Source organism: Carassius carassius, chromosome 48, assembly GCF_963082965.1.
Source record: "Carassius carassius chromosome 48, fCarCar2.1, whole genome shotgun sequence".
Lineage (NCBI taxonomy): Eukaryota > Metazoa > Chordata > Actinopteri > Cypriniformes > Cyprinidae > Carassius > Carassius carassius.
In genome coordinates, this window is record NC_081802.1 from 14,593,646 (window position 1) to 14,604,756 (window position 11,111).

Here is an 11,111-nt window from a genome sequence, read left to right on the forward strand (position 1 = left end):
GTACGGCTCAAGTGTGTGTCCGTATCAGTTGGTGTGTTCACCTTTAGCCTGTTATGCAAACCAAATGAGAAACATGATTCTGTAAAGAGGGAAGGGCTGCTGCGGTTTTCTGTTTAGAAATTTCAAGAAAAGAAAATTATTTCCAAGGATGAATATGAATTTTAAAAATTGAAATTTTCTGAATATTTTGACAGTTGTATATATATATTTTAAAGAAATTAATATTTTTATTAAAAAAGAATTAAATTGATCAAAAGTGACAGTAAAGCCATGTATAATGTTATAAATAATAAATGTTCTTTTGAGCTTTATATTCATCAAAGAATGCTGAAAGAATGTATCATGAATTACACACAAATATCAATCTGATTTCAACATTGATAATAAGAAATATTTGGAGTTATGATGCTGAAAATTCAGATTTAATATCACAGGAATAAATTACAATTTAAAATATTTTCAACTAGAAATCAGTGTATTGATATTTCACAATACTACTGTTATGTTTTTATATATTTTTTATCAGATAAATGCAATTTTGGTGAGCAAAAATGATGTCCATAAAGTGTGGGTGAAGTTGTTTTATTATTGAATTATTGCATTTTTAAATGTCCCGTGCATTGATGTCAATTTGAGATTTCAATAATGTGGTAAATTTATAGTTTTCTTAAACAAGAAGTGACTTTAATATGTGCAGAATGTAGAATTTACTAGATTAACCATGATTAAAAAAGAAAAAAAGAAAGAAAAAACTATTTAAATTAATTTTAAATGAAAATAGTATGAATTCATATTTGTACTTTTAATTTAATGTTGTAATTATAAATAAATAAATGAATAAATTAATTAATTAATTAAAAACAAATTGAGAGTTTTGTCCCAAAAATCAGTCTAATAACAAAAAAGAGAAATTCCTAAACCAAATGCATTGTGCACCTCTACTTCGCTAAATCATGTTCTGTTTTTTTCTTTTTAAACTTGAAGGATATTACTGATAACATCATTTATAATCGTATTAAATTATAAAAGTGGTTCAGTAGTGGTTTTACATCGGTCTGAAGATCTTATTTCTTGTGTCTGGTCACATTGGATTAGGCTTCTCGATTCCATCTCCTAGATCCGCACGGATGACTTTCCAACGCATGGTTCCAGCTCTTTCATTCAGCCAATCACGCAGCTCGATTTTTGTTGTTGTTGGTATAATGAAGGACATCTGTTATTCCAGTATTTTAATTGGCCATTCCTGCAACAAACCACAAAGCAACAGCTAACCGACATCGAGCTGCAGATGTGATTAAGAGACCAACGAAAGTTTGTTTGCCAAAAAAATTCTGAAAGTTAAACGCCAAACACTGCAGAGCAGCTAAAGGCAATGTTTATTAGAACAACAACAACAACAGCAGCTGTAACTGAAACTGGCCCTGACACGGAGTACAGCACAGCTTATCACTGTTTGTCCAGTAACACTTCAAAAGCACATAACGCACATAACGTGTTAGTTTCAGGTGTTTGTATGTTCTTTTTACATACTGTTAAGCAATAGATCTTGTTTTGTGAAGGGGGCGCTCATTTAGGATGTTTAATGAGTGTAGCTGGAGGGACGCATGCATAACGTGTGAATGTGATCAACAGGTCAGTATATCTGTTTCCAAAGCTCAGTGAGATGGATCTTTTTTAAAATTTGTATATATATATATATATATATATAATACAAGTATCAAATATTTTCACTATTTGTTTGAATATTTAGCTTGACGTGAAGTCAGTCGATTTATGATTCACTTTGGATTTTTGTATTTTTTGCTAAGTGATTCAGTTTAATACACAATTGTGTGTTGCCTTCATTTTGCACATTATACAATTTTTATATGAGTTATATAATTCAACTTTTGTGCACTAACAAATCTCATTTTTTGTATTATAAGGTCGTTATTGTCTGACACAAACAATTCAACATTTAAAAGTTGTATTTCAAGATTGATAAACATGAATGGTAGGACTTTTAATCAAGACAATGCTGTGTTACAATCTATATTATATTGTATGCTTTACAGATATTTATTACACTTTTTTCGTATTGTGAGTATTTCCAGTCTAGACTTAGACTTAGACTTTTCCAAATTACCGTTTTGAGGTTGATTTCAGTTAGGATGCTGCCTTAGAAAAAACTGCAAATGTAGGCAAAAAAGCAGACTTTTTGGAACTGAGAGAAAGTGTCAAGTGTTTGTTGTCTTTATCGGAACAAATCCCAGCAGGAACGTCCTCTGTTCTGGTTCGGGTTCATTGACCACTGTTTTATGAACTGTGTTCTTTTCTAATTTTCCATTTGTGGCAGAATAATTATATATATATATTCGATCTGTTAAATATCTGGTGGTGGATAGACAGTTTAAGAGACCGCCAGCCCTTTGTTATCCTGTCCATGTTTGTCTTTTGTCTTAATGTGATGTTTTCCTTCTCTCTTTCTTTTATAGATCACAGATGAAGGCATTTCTGTACCATATTGAAAGATTTTTGCAACTAATAATCTTATAAAATAATGAAAAAAATGTCTAAATAATAAAAATGTGCATATAAAATAATTTGTGTGTGTGTGTGTGTGTATAAATATATATACATGTATGTATATGTGCATTTAATTGTACAAAAAAAAGATTTATTTTAAAGTAAAAAAAAACTACTAAAAAAACTACAAATTTTAAAGTCAATAAACATTAATACCTTTAATAATAGCTAATACTATATTTAATAGCATTATCACAAGAATTAGCTCTAGTGTGTGTGTGTGTGTGTGTGTGTGTGTGTGTGTGTGTGTGTGTTTGAGACCATTAAAGGATTAATTTATTCAGTCTGGTGCACATGCTAGGAAGAACAGTGAAAAACTAGACTCGTTCAAACAGGTGTTTCGCGTTATCTTGCACAACATGTGCATGTTAGCAAGACGTAGAGCAATTTAGTGTGGTATTGACATAAAATTTGGACACCCAGTGAACAAATCTGATCATTTATACATAGTCTATGTATAAAACATCCAATGTTTTGCGGTTGTGCTGTCCCATGTGGTAAATAAGTGTAATTACACCCGATTGGCTCATTAGATGGGCGAGTTCTTTGACCCTTCACCCTGTTTTGTCCCAGGTCACGGCTCTCCTCAACTGTCTGTGACCCTCTGTCTCTCCCTCCTCTCTCTTAGTTTCACCGCTAAGACGGCTCAGATTAACACTCTATTTATACGTGTGAGACAGAGGAAGAGCAGAGAACTTGTTTGCCTGACTTCAGTCATCCCCGTATTACTGAATGTGTTCAATAGGGCACCTGTGTGTGTATAAGATGCTTATGAGGGTTTTAGACAAGCATATTTACATTCTTATCTTTCTAGGGTCTAAGCTACCCACTCGAGAGACATTAAAACAACTCATTTGAACAAGGCCTTACTGTTTCAGAAGCCAAAGAGACCATTTTATCAAGCCTTTGTGATAAATTTGTGGCTGTTAGCTACTAGCATTGGTGTACATATGCTAGCATGTGCCTAAAAGCTAATCAATTGCCAGTTGTTGTTTGAAACACATTTTACTTGCGTAATGTGACAAAGAGGATATTTATCAAGAAAAATAAATATGTGGCGGGACATTAGATTGCGACAAATTGGCATTAAATATCAGACTGTACCAATGATAGTTCACATTGATAATCATTTAAATGAGGCTTTCCTGTTTCAAGAACCAAAGCCTTTATCAAGCCTTTGATAAGTTCGGGGTTGTTAGCGATTGGCATTGACATACATATGCGAGTGCGCACTTAAAGGTTACTCTAGTCAAGTCAACGTCAGTTGCTGTTTAAAATTTGACTTGTGTAATGTGATGTTTGGAGTTCAGAGCATGTGGTAAATATCAGCTAGTTTTTTTAAAACAAGGGCTAAGTAGCTGCTTGGCTATTGGTTAGCATTAACCATTAGCAATTAGCGTTCACATTCTAAACGCCTGTTCATTCCAGGGACAATAACTACAGGTGGGGTGAACATACGTGCCCTTTTTCCCAGACACATCCTGGCCAGGATTTCTATATTGCATAAATTATCCAGGTTTTGGCTTTGTTTGCGCTGTGCAGACGAATCGGTGTTTGACATCAAAGTACCGGGAGAGCTATAGAGAGCAGACACTCCTTATGCTTTTTGGGTTACAAGTCTCTAATTGTTAGGCCATGACCAAATATATGGTCCTACGTCATCCGCTGGAACACCACTCGTGGAAGCTAGATATTACTGTTATAAAGTTTTAAATAAGGATATTTTTCTTACACAAACGCATCGATTTGGCCTTTCGCACCGCTTTAGTTCCAGAACTATGATCGAAGCTGTGTTTTTTTTTGTTGTTGTGTCTCATGGGTTTCACAATAATGGACATGGAATTTCGATGTATTCGTAAAGTGATTGAAAGAACAGAAAGGAGGACTAAGAATCTCTAACGATTACTGACAGTGCTACATTTGTTACAAGGGCCTGCACTTCAGCGTCCGTCCATCTATCTCTGTTCATCATACTTGCGAAATAAGTTGACACAATGTTTACAGAATGTTCTTCATCCCTTCATCTATTCTTTAGCTTTTTCTTCTTTTATCCATTCTTTTTTATTCATCCATCTGTCCGTCTGTCCTTCATTCCTGTTTCTGTCTATTTATTTATTTGTCCTTTCATCTGATCATCCTTCATTCTTTTGTTTACTTATACCTTCATTATCCATCCATCCATCCATCCTTCGTTCCTTTGATCATTCATCCATCCATCCTTTATTCCTTTGACCATCCATCAATCCTTTGTATCCATTCTTTTGTCCATCTATCTAACCATCTTTTGTTCCTTTGTCTATTTGTCCCTTAATTTGTCTATCTATACTTCCATCCATTAATTTGACCCTCTCTATTGCTTCCTTTCACAGCATTCAATGGGTTGGCCAGAAATTGGCAGGAATTTGAGGTTCAGGCATGATAGGGCACCAGTGGAATTATGCGGCCCAATATAAGAGTAGGAGTGAGGTTAGCCATGGTCCAATGGAGGCTGTGCTGGTATGTAGATATGGAGCAGAGAAGGAAACTTGGCTGCTTTTATGGATAGTAGCTAAGCAGTTCCCCCTCTCTTGGGTTCTGTTGAAGTGGCCGTTGTGTCACTCTCTCCAGAGTCTTTATGACATGGGTGGGAGCTCATGGCTGCTGAATGTTGGGGGTACTACAACTTTAGTACATATGTGGGCCTTTTTTGGGGCCCCATCTGCATGTGGGCACCAGGACTCTTGGGGCTTTTTCGGTTTTGAAGGTTCCAGCTGGCAGCAATGGAAGTAGGCCACCTCAGACTCATTCTACTTTCTTTCTTTCTTTCGTTTCTTGCATTTTATGAGCTGGCTCAGCTCTCAACAGAGATGGAGCATGACTATCCGCCCTAAACAGGCAGCACATGGCGTTGCTCTTCTCACTTTTCATTTTTCTTCTTCTTGACACATATCGTCCTCAAATCTACTGGCACTTTGAGTCCATCATGTTTGCTCTCTTGATATTTTCCCAACCTGTGTTTACAATCCTCTTTTAAATACAATCCAATGTAATTTGCACACTATAGCAACCGTAGCCAATGAATGTGAAGGTTGAAAGGTTTGGACACTCCAACCACAGGCTGCTGGTTTGAAATCTCTAAATGTTTAAATGTAAATGTCTAAATGTCTGACCTGGTTCACATATCCCCAGGAGGAAAACACGAGTGAGACCAGCAGCTGGCTAAGAGAGCCAACAGTTAGAAGACCCTCCGGAGCCACAGCCTGCAACAGAGCTCACCACGCAGGTACTGGATTTAATGTTTCATGTCAACAAACCCAAATATTATGATATTGTAGCCTTTTCCTAAAATATAGTACAGCAACTTCTTCAGTTACCCAGATAAACCTCTGTTATTAGCTTTTCCTGTTCATCATGATGACATTTAATGTCCCCAACAGCCACTGTAGTGCCATTTAGACACTTGTTAGCAACCGCCATTTTCATTTTCACAAGCAAAACTTTAGAAAAACGATGTGGTATTACTGATGAATTTTATTTTGTAGAATAAAATGTGACCATATATTCAGTTTGTCTTAACCACAGAACTTCGGACATTAAACCAAAAACCCATCAAAAAAATAAATAAAACCTTTTTGATACATATTCATGTATATTGATTTACTTTTGCAATGGAAAACAAGAAACTTCTTGTTGTACTTGCCATTATTTTTGCAATCCTCTTTGGTGCCACTAGAGGTGGAGAAATGACACTTTTCACCTTTAATTTCATATTTGAAAGCAATGATTAAGCCAAAAGCTCAGCAGTTGGAACCCAAACACTGACGTTCCCTGGCTCTTCCAAGTTGTTTCCATACCACTAACTTTCCATCAAGTTGTTGAAGTTTCCAAACAGACAGTGAAATTTAGATTTAATTTGTAAGTCAATATTGATACGCCATGATTAGTGCATAGGATTGTATTTTTGGAAGCTGAACTTACATTTTCTATGAGGAGCTTGTTTGAAATTTTTCCACCAGGCTGATCCAGTACCCGCCACCCCATTACCGCGACAACCGAGGACCTGGAGTGCCTCAAGGATGGCGAGTTTCTCAACAACGTCATCATTGACTTCTACCTCAAGTGAGTCTGAGAGTACTTCTGAGGGTTTCAGCTTGTTAAATTAGATCTGATATTTTCCCCAAAAATAAATACTCCCTTCAGGTACCTTCTGTTGGAAAGAACCGACAAAGATGTGGGCGAAAGATCTAGAAAGATCTAGCAGCATGTAACAAATCACCTTTTACACTGGGTTTAAAGAGATAGTACAACCAAAAATGAATGTAATTTAACTTTAGGGAATTTATTTTTAATTTGTGCATTTCCTGCCAGTGTGAATGACTGTGGTGTTTTTCCACAGAGCCCTGTACAGAAAGTGGACACGTCACGTGGACATCTTTAGCAAGGACTACCTTTTTATACCCGTAAATCAGGAATTTAAATTTAAAACACACACATGCACAATTCAGACAGACACCAAATGTTGGGTAAAATAATATTTTTAAATACTATTAACTTAAAAAAAAAATAATAATAATGAAGTAAACGCTGTTATTCAAAAATGTTGACTTTATGTAATAAAAAAATACAATAATATAGTAATATTGTGAAATATTATGACAATTTAAAATAAATATAACTACTTTGTAAAATTTAATGTATTCCTGAATTTTCAGCATCATTACTTAGTCTACTGTGTCACATGATCCTTCAGAAATCATTCTATTATGCTTATTTGCTGCTCAGTATATATATATATATATATATATATATATATATATATATATATATATATATATATATATATATATATATATATATTATTCTTTTTTATTTTTTTATTATTATTATCAGTGTCAAAAACAGAGTGTTTTGTGTGTGTGTGTGTGTGTGTGTGTGTATGGGACGGTAGTGTATGTTTATTTATAATAAATATTTCAGGAGTGTCACCTGTGTGAAATTCTGTCTTGGAACAGAACAAGATTTCAACATTGAAAATGAGACAAAATGAACCACCAGCTTAGTGCATTTTCAACGTCAGAGCGCATCGTAAACCTTTGCAAATGGTTACGACATCTCAAACACACTTTACTGAATGTTCTTTTGCTCAGTAGCCAGGATGCATGTCGAAGCCATGTGTAGTTGTTTGATATCCGACAACAACAGAGCATGTTGGATTGAGCGTTATGAATATCAGGATGAATCACTGCAACAAGGTAAAAGTCCATAATGCCGAACTGCGAGAAAGACTCCATGTTCCCATAAAAGCAATAACCACGCAGGACACACACTGTACGTTCACACACTCGCACAGTACGACATGGCACAGATGAATCACAAACTCGGGAATGTCCATCGTCCCAGTTCGAGGATTATCCTGTACTAGGACTTGGTGATAAAGTATTTTTTATGATGATGTTGCTGGTGATTATGAATTGAAGCAACATTGAGTATTAATACGTTAACGCACTTCTATTTGGCCAGTATAAGGGTATCATTAACTTTACTTAAGTTGGTAAAGTTTCCAAGGCTTTATCACAGATCACTGACTTCTACTTCCTCTCCTGCTTTATAACCCGCTCTGTTTGCTCTCTGTCCAGGGCTCACTGGTACCTCGTGGTGATCTGTTTTCTCGTTCTGGAATGGCCTGAGTGTGTGCCGTGGAGAAACAAAGGCCTTGTGTCCCAGGATAAGAGTCAAAGAGCCAAAGTGAGCTCTGCAGGTGACTGACAAAGAGGTCTTACACACTCATCAACAGGGTTCTTATAAGGAACTAAAACTAAAACCAGAAAATGTTTTGTTACTTGAAATGACAATAACTAAAATTAAAAAGAATGAAAGAAAAAAAAAGTCAAAATATTTTATTCTAGCTAGCTGTCAAGGTGACATTTCTCTTTTTTTTTTTTATAAATTAAGTACCAAAAAAACTCAAACCAATCAATAAAACTAAAAAATGTGGAAAAGTATAAAATAAAAACCAACAACATTGAAATTAAAAATTACAAAAACTAACAGAAAATGTAAAATAAAATGTAATAATAAAACCAAATTGTTTATCAGTAATAATGACACTGCATATAAATACACAAGTTTTTATTTTATGTATTTTATGTTATTTATGTGTGTGTGTGTGTGTGTGTGTGTGTGTGTGTGTGTATATATATATATATATTTATATATATATATATATACATATACTCCAAACTGAAGTCCTACTTCAGTTTGGAGAGGACTGAGAGCCATCACAAACTACAAGACACCATCCCCTTGCACTGAGGCTAATCAACGACTTGCTAACGACCTGAATGAGTTTTATTGTAGATTTGAAACCCCCAACACCCACTCTGACCATCTCCTTACACAACCATTAACACCTCCTGCAATCCCCCTCTCCATACCTCCTGCTCTTCAAATCTGTGAAGATGATGTGCGCCAGGTCTTCAAGAAAAACAAAAGAAGAAAAGCACCAGGCCCAGATGGCGTTACACCAGCCTGTCTGAAAACCTGTGCTGACCAGCTGGCCCCCATCTTTTCACAGATCTTCAACAGATCTCTGGAGTTGTGTGAAGTGCCTTCCTGCTTCAAACGCTCAACCATAATCCCCATTCCAAAGAAACCCAAGATAACAGGACTTAACGACTACAGACCTGTGGCTCTAACGTCTGTCGTCATGAAGTCGTTTGAAAAACTGGTTCTGGCTTATCTGAAGGACATCACTGGACCCTTACTGGACCCCCTGCAGTTTGCGTACCGAGCAAACAGGTCCGTGGATGATGCAATCAACATGGCATTGCACTTCATCCTGCAACATCTGGACAAAACAGGGACTTATGTGAGGATCCTGTTTGTGGACTTTAGTTCGGCTTTCAACACCATCATCCCAACAACCCTCCAGACCAAACTGACCCAGCTCTCTGTTCCTAGCTCTATCTGTCAGTGGATCACCAGCTTTCTGACAGATAGGCAACAGTTAGTGAGACTGGGGAAATTCATGTCAAACAGCTGCTCCACCAACACTGGTGCCCCTCAGGGATGTGTTCTCTCCCCTCTGCTCTTCTCCTTGTACACCAACGACTGCACCTCTAAAGACCCCTCTGTCAAGCTCCTGAAGTTTGCAGACGACACTACAGTCATCGGCCTCATCCAGGACGGTGACGAGTCTGCTTACAGACAGGAGGTTGAGCAGCTGGCTGTCTGGTGCAGTCTTAACAACCTGGAGCTGAACACGCTCAAAACAGTGGAGATGACTGTGGACTTTAGGAGAAACCCCCCTGCACTTTCCCCACTCACCATCATGAACAGCACTGTGACTGCAGTGGAGTCATTCAGATTCCTGGGAACCACCATCTCTCAGGACCTGAAGTGGGACAATCACATTGGCTCCATTGTGAAAAAAGCCCAACAAAGGTTGTACTTCCTTCGCCAGCTGAGGAAGTTTAACCTGCCACAGGAGCTGCTGAAACAGTTCTACTCAGCCGTCATTGAGTCAGTCCTGTGTACTTCAATTACTGTCTGGTTTGGTTCAGCTACAAAATCAGATATCAGAAGACTACAGAGAACTGTTCGGACTGCTGAAAGGATTATTGGTGCTCCCCTGCCCACCCTCCAAGAACTGTACACATCCAGAGTGAGGAAAAGGACTCAGAAAATCACTCTGGATCCCTCACATCCAAGTCACCCCATCTTTGAACTTTTGCCATCTGGCCGGCGCCTCATAGCCCCAAATACAAGAACAGCAAGGCACAAGAATAGTTTCTTCCCCCAGGCAATCTACCTCATGAACAGTTAAATGTTTCCCACTTAAACTTATGCAAAAATGTGCAATATCCTTATATTTATTTGTTACCCCTCCATCCTAGAACATTCCCGCATCTCACTCAATCCTATTCCATTATCATTTATAGCACAATTGTTAATACACTTATTTATTTGCCAATTTGTAAATCTCCTGTAAATAATTTTTTTTTTTTTTTTTTTTTTTTTGTCTGTGTGTTGTTGTCTCTGTTTACTGGAAGCTTATGTCACTAAAACAAATTCCTTGTATGCGCAAGCATACTTGGCAATAAAGCTCTTTCTGATTTTGATTCTGATTCTGATTCTGATTTAGGGGTGTAACGGTTCACAAAATTCACGGTTCGGTTCGATACGATACACTGGTGTCACGGTTCGGTTCGGTACGGTTCGGTACGTTTTAGATACAGCAAAAAGAAAAATTTGGCAGATAAATTTCCTTGCTTTTTAAAAAATGTTTTATTTATTAAAACTAACAAAGTATGTTTTTAAGTAGTTGTTTTTTTTTACATTGAACAATGATGGAGCTATTCTTTACCCATCTTCTATGGTGTTTTCTTAGCAGAATACTGTATAAAACAAAAACAGCTCCTTATAAAAAAAAAAGGAAAATGTTATATTATTGTAGTAGTTATGAACAAATACAAAGATGTAGCTTTTTATATGGAACTCTATAACTCTTTATATTGAGGGTGTTTTTACTCTATTGGTTCTCTATAGGGCTTATGTTTTTTGGAACA

At 36.7% G+C, this 11,111-nt stretch overlaps 1 pseudogene; it reads left to right on the forward strand.

Moving 5' to 3' along the window:
• LOC132131411 (uncharacterized) overlaps window positions 1-8,310 on the forward strand; it is a 28,263-nt pseudogene extending 19,953 nt beyond the window's left edge.
• Window positions 8,311-11,111: the final 2,801 nt, after the last annotated feature.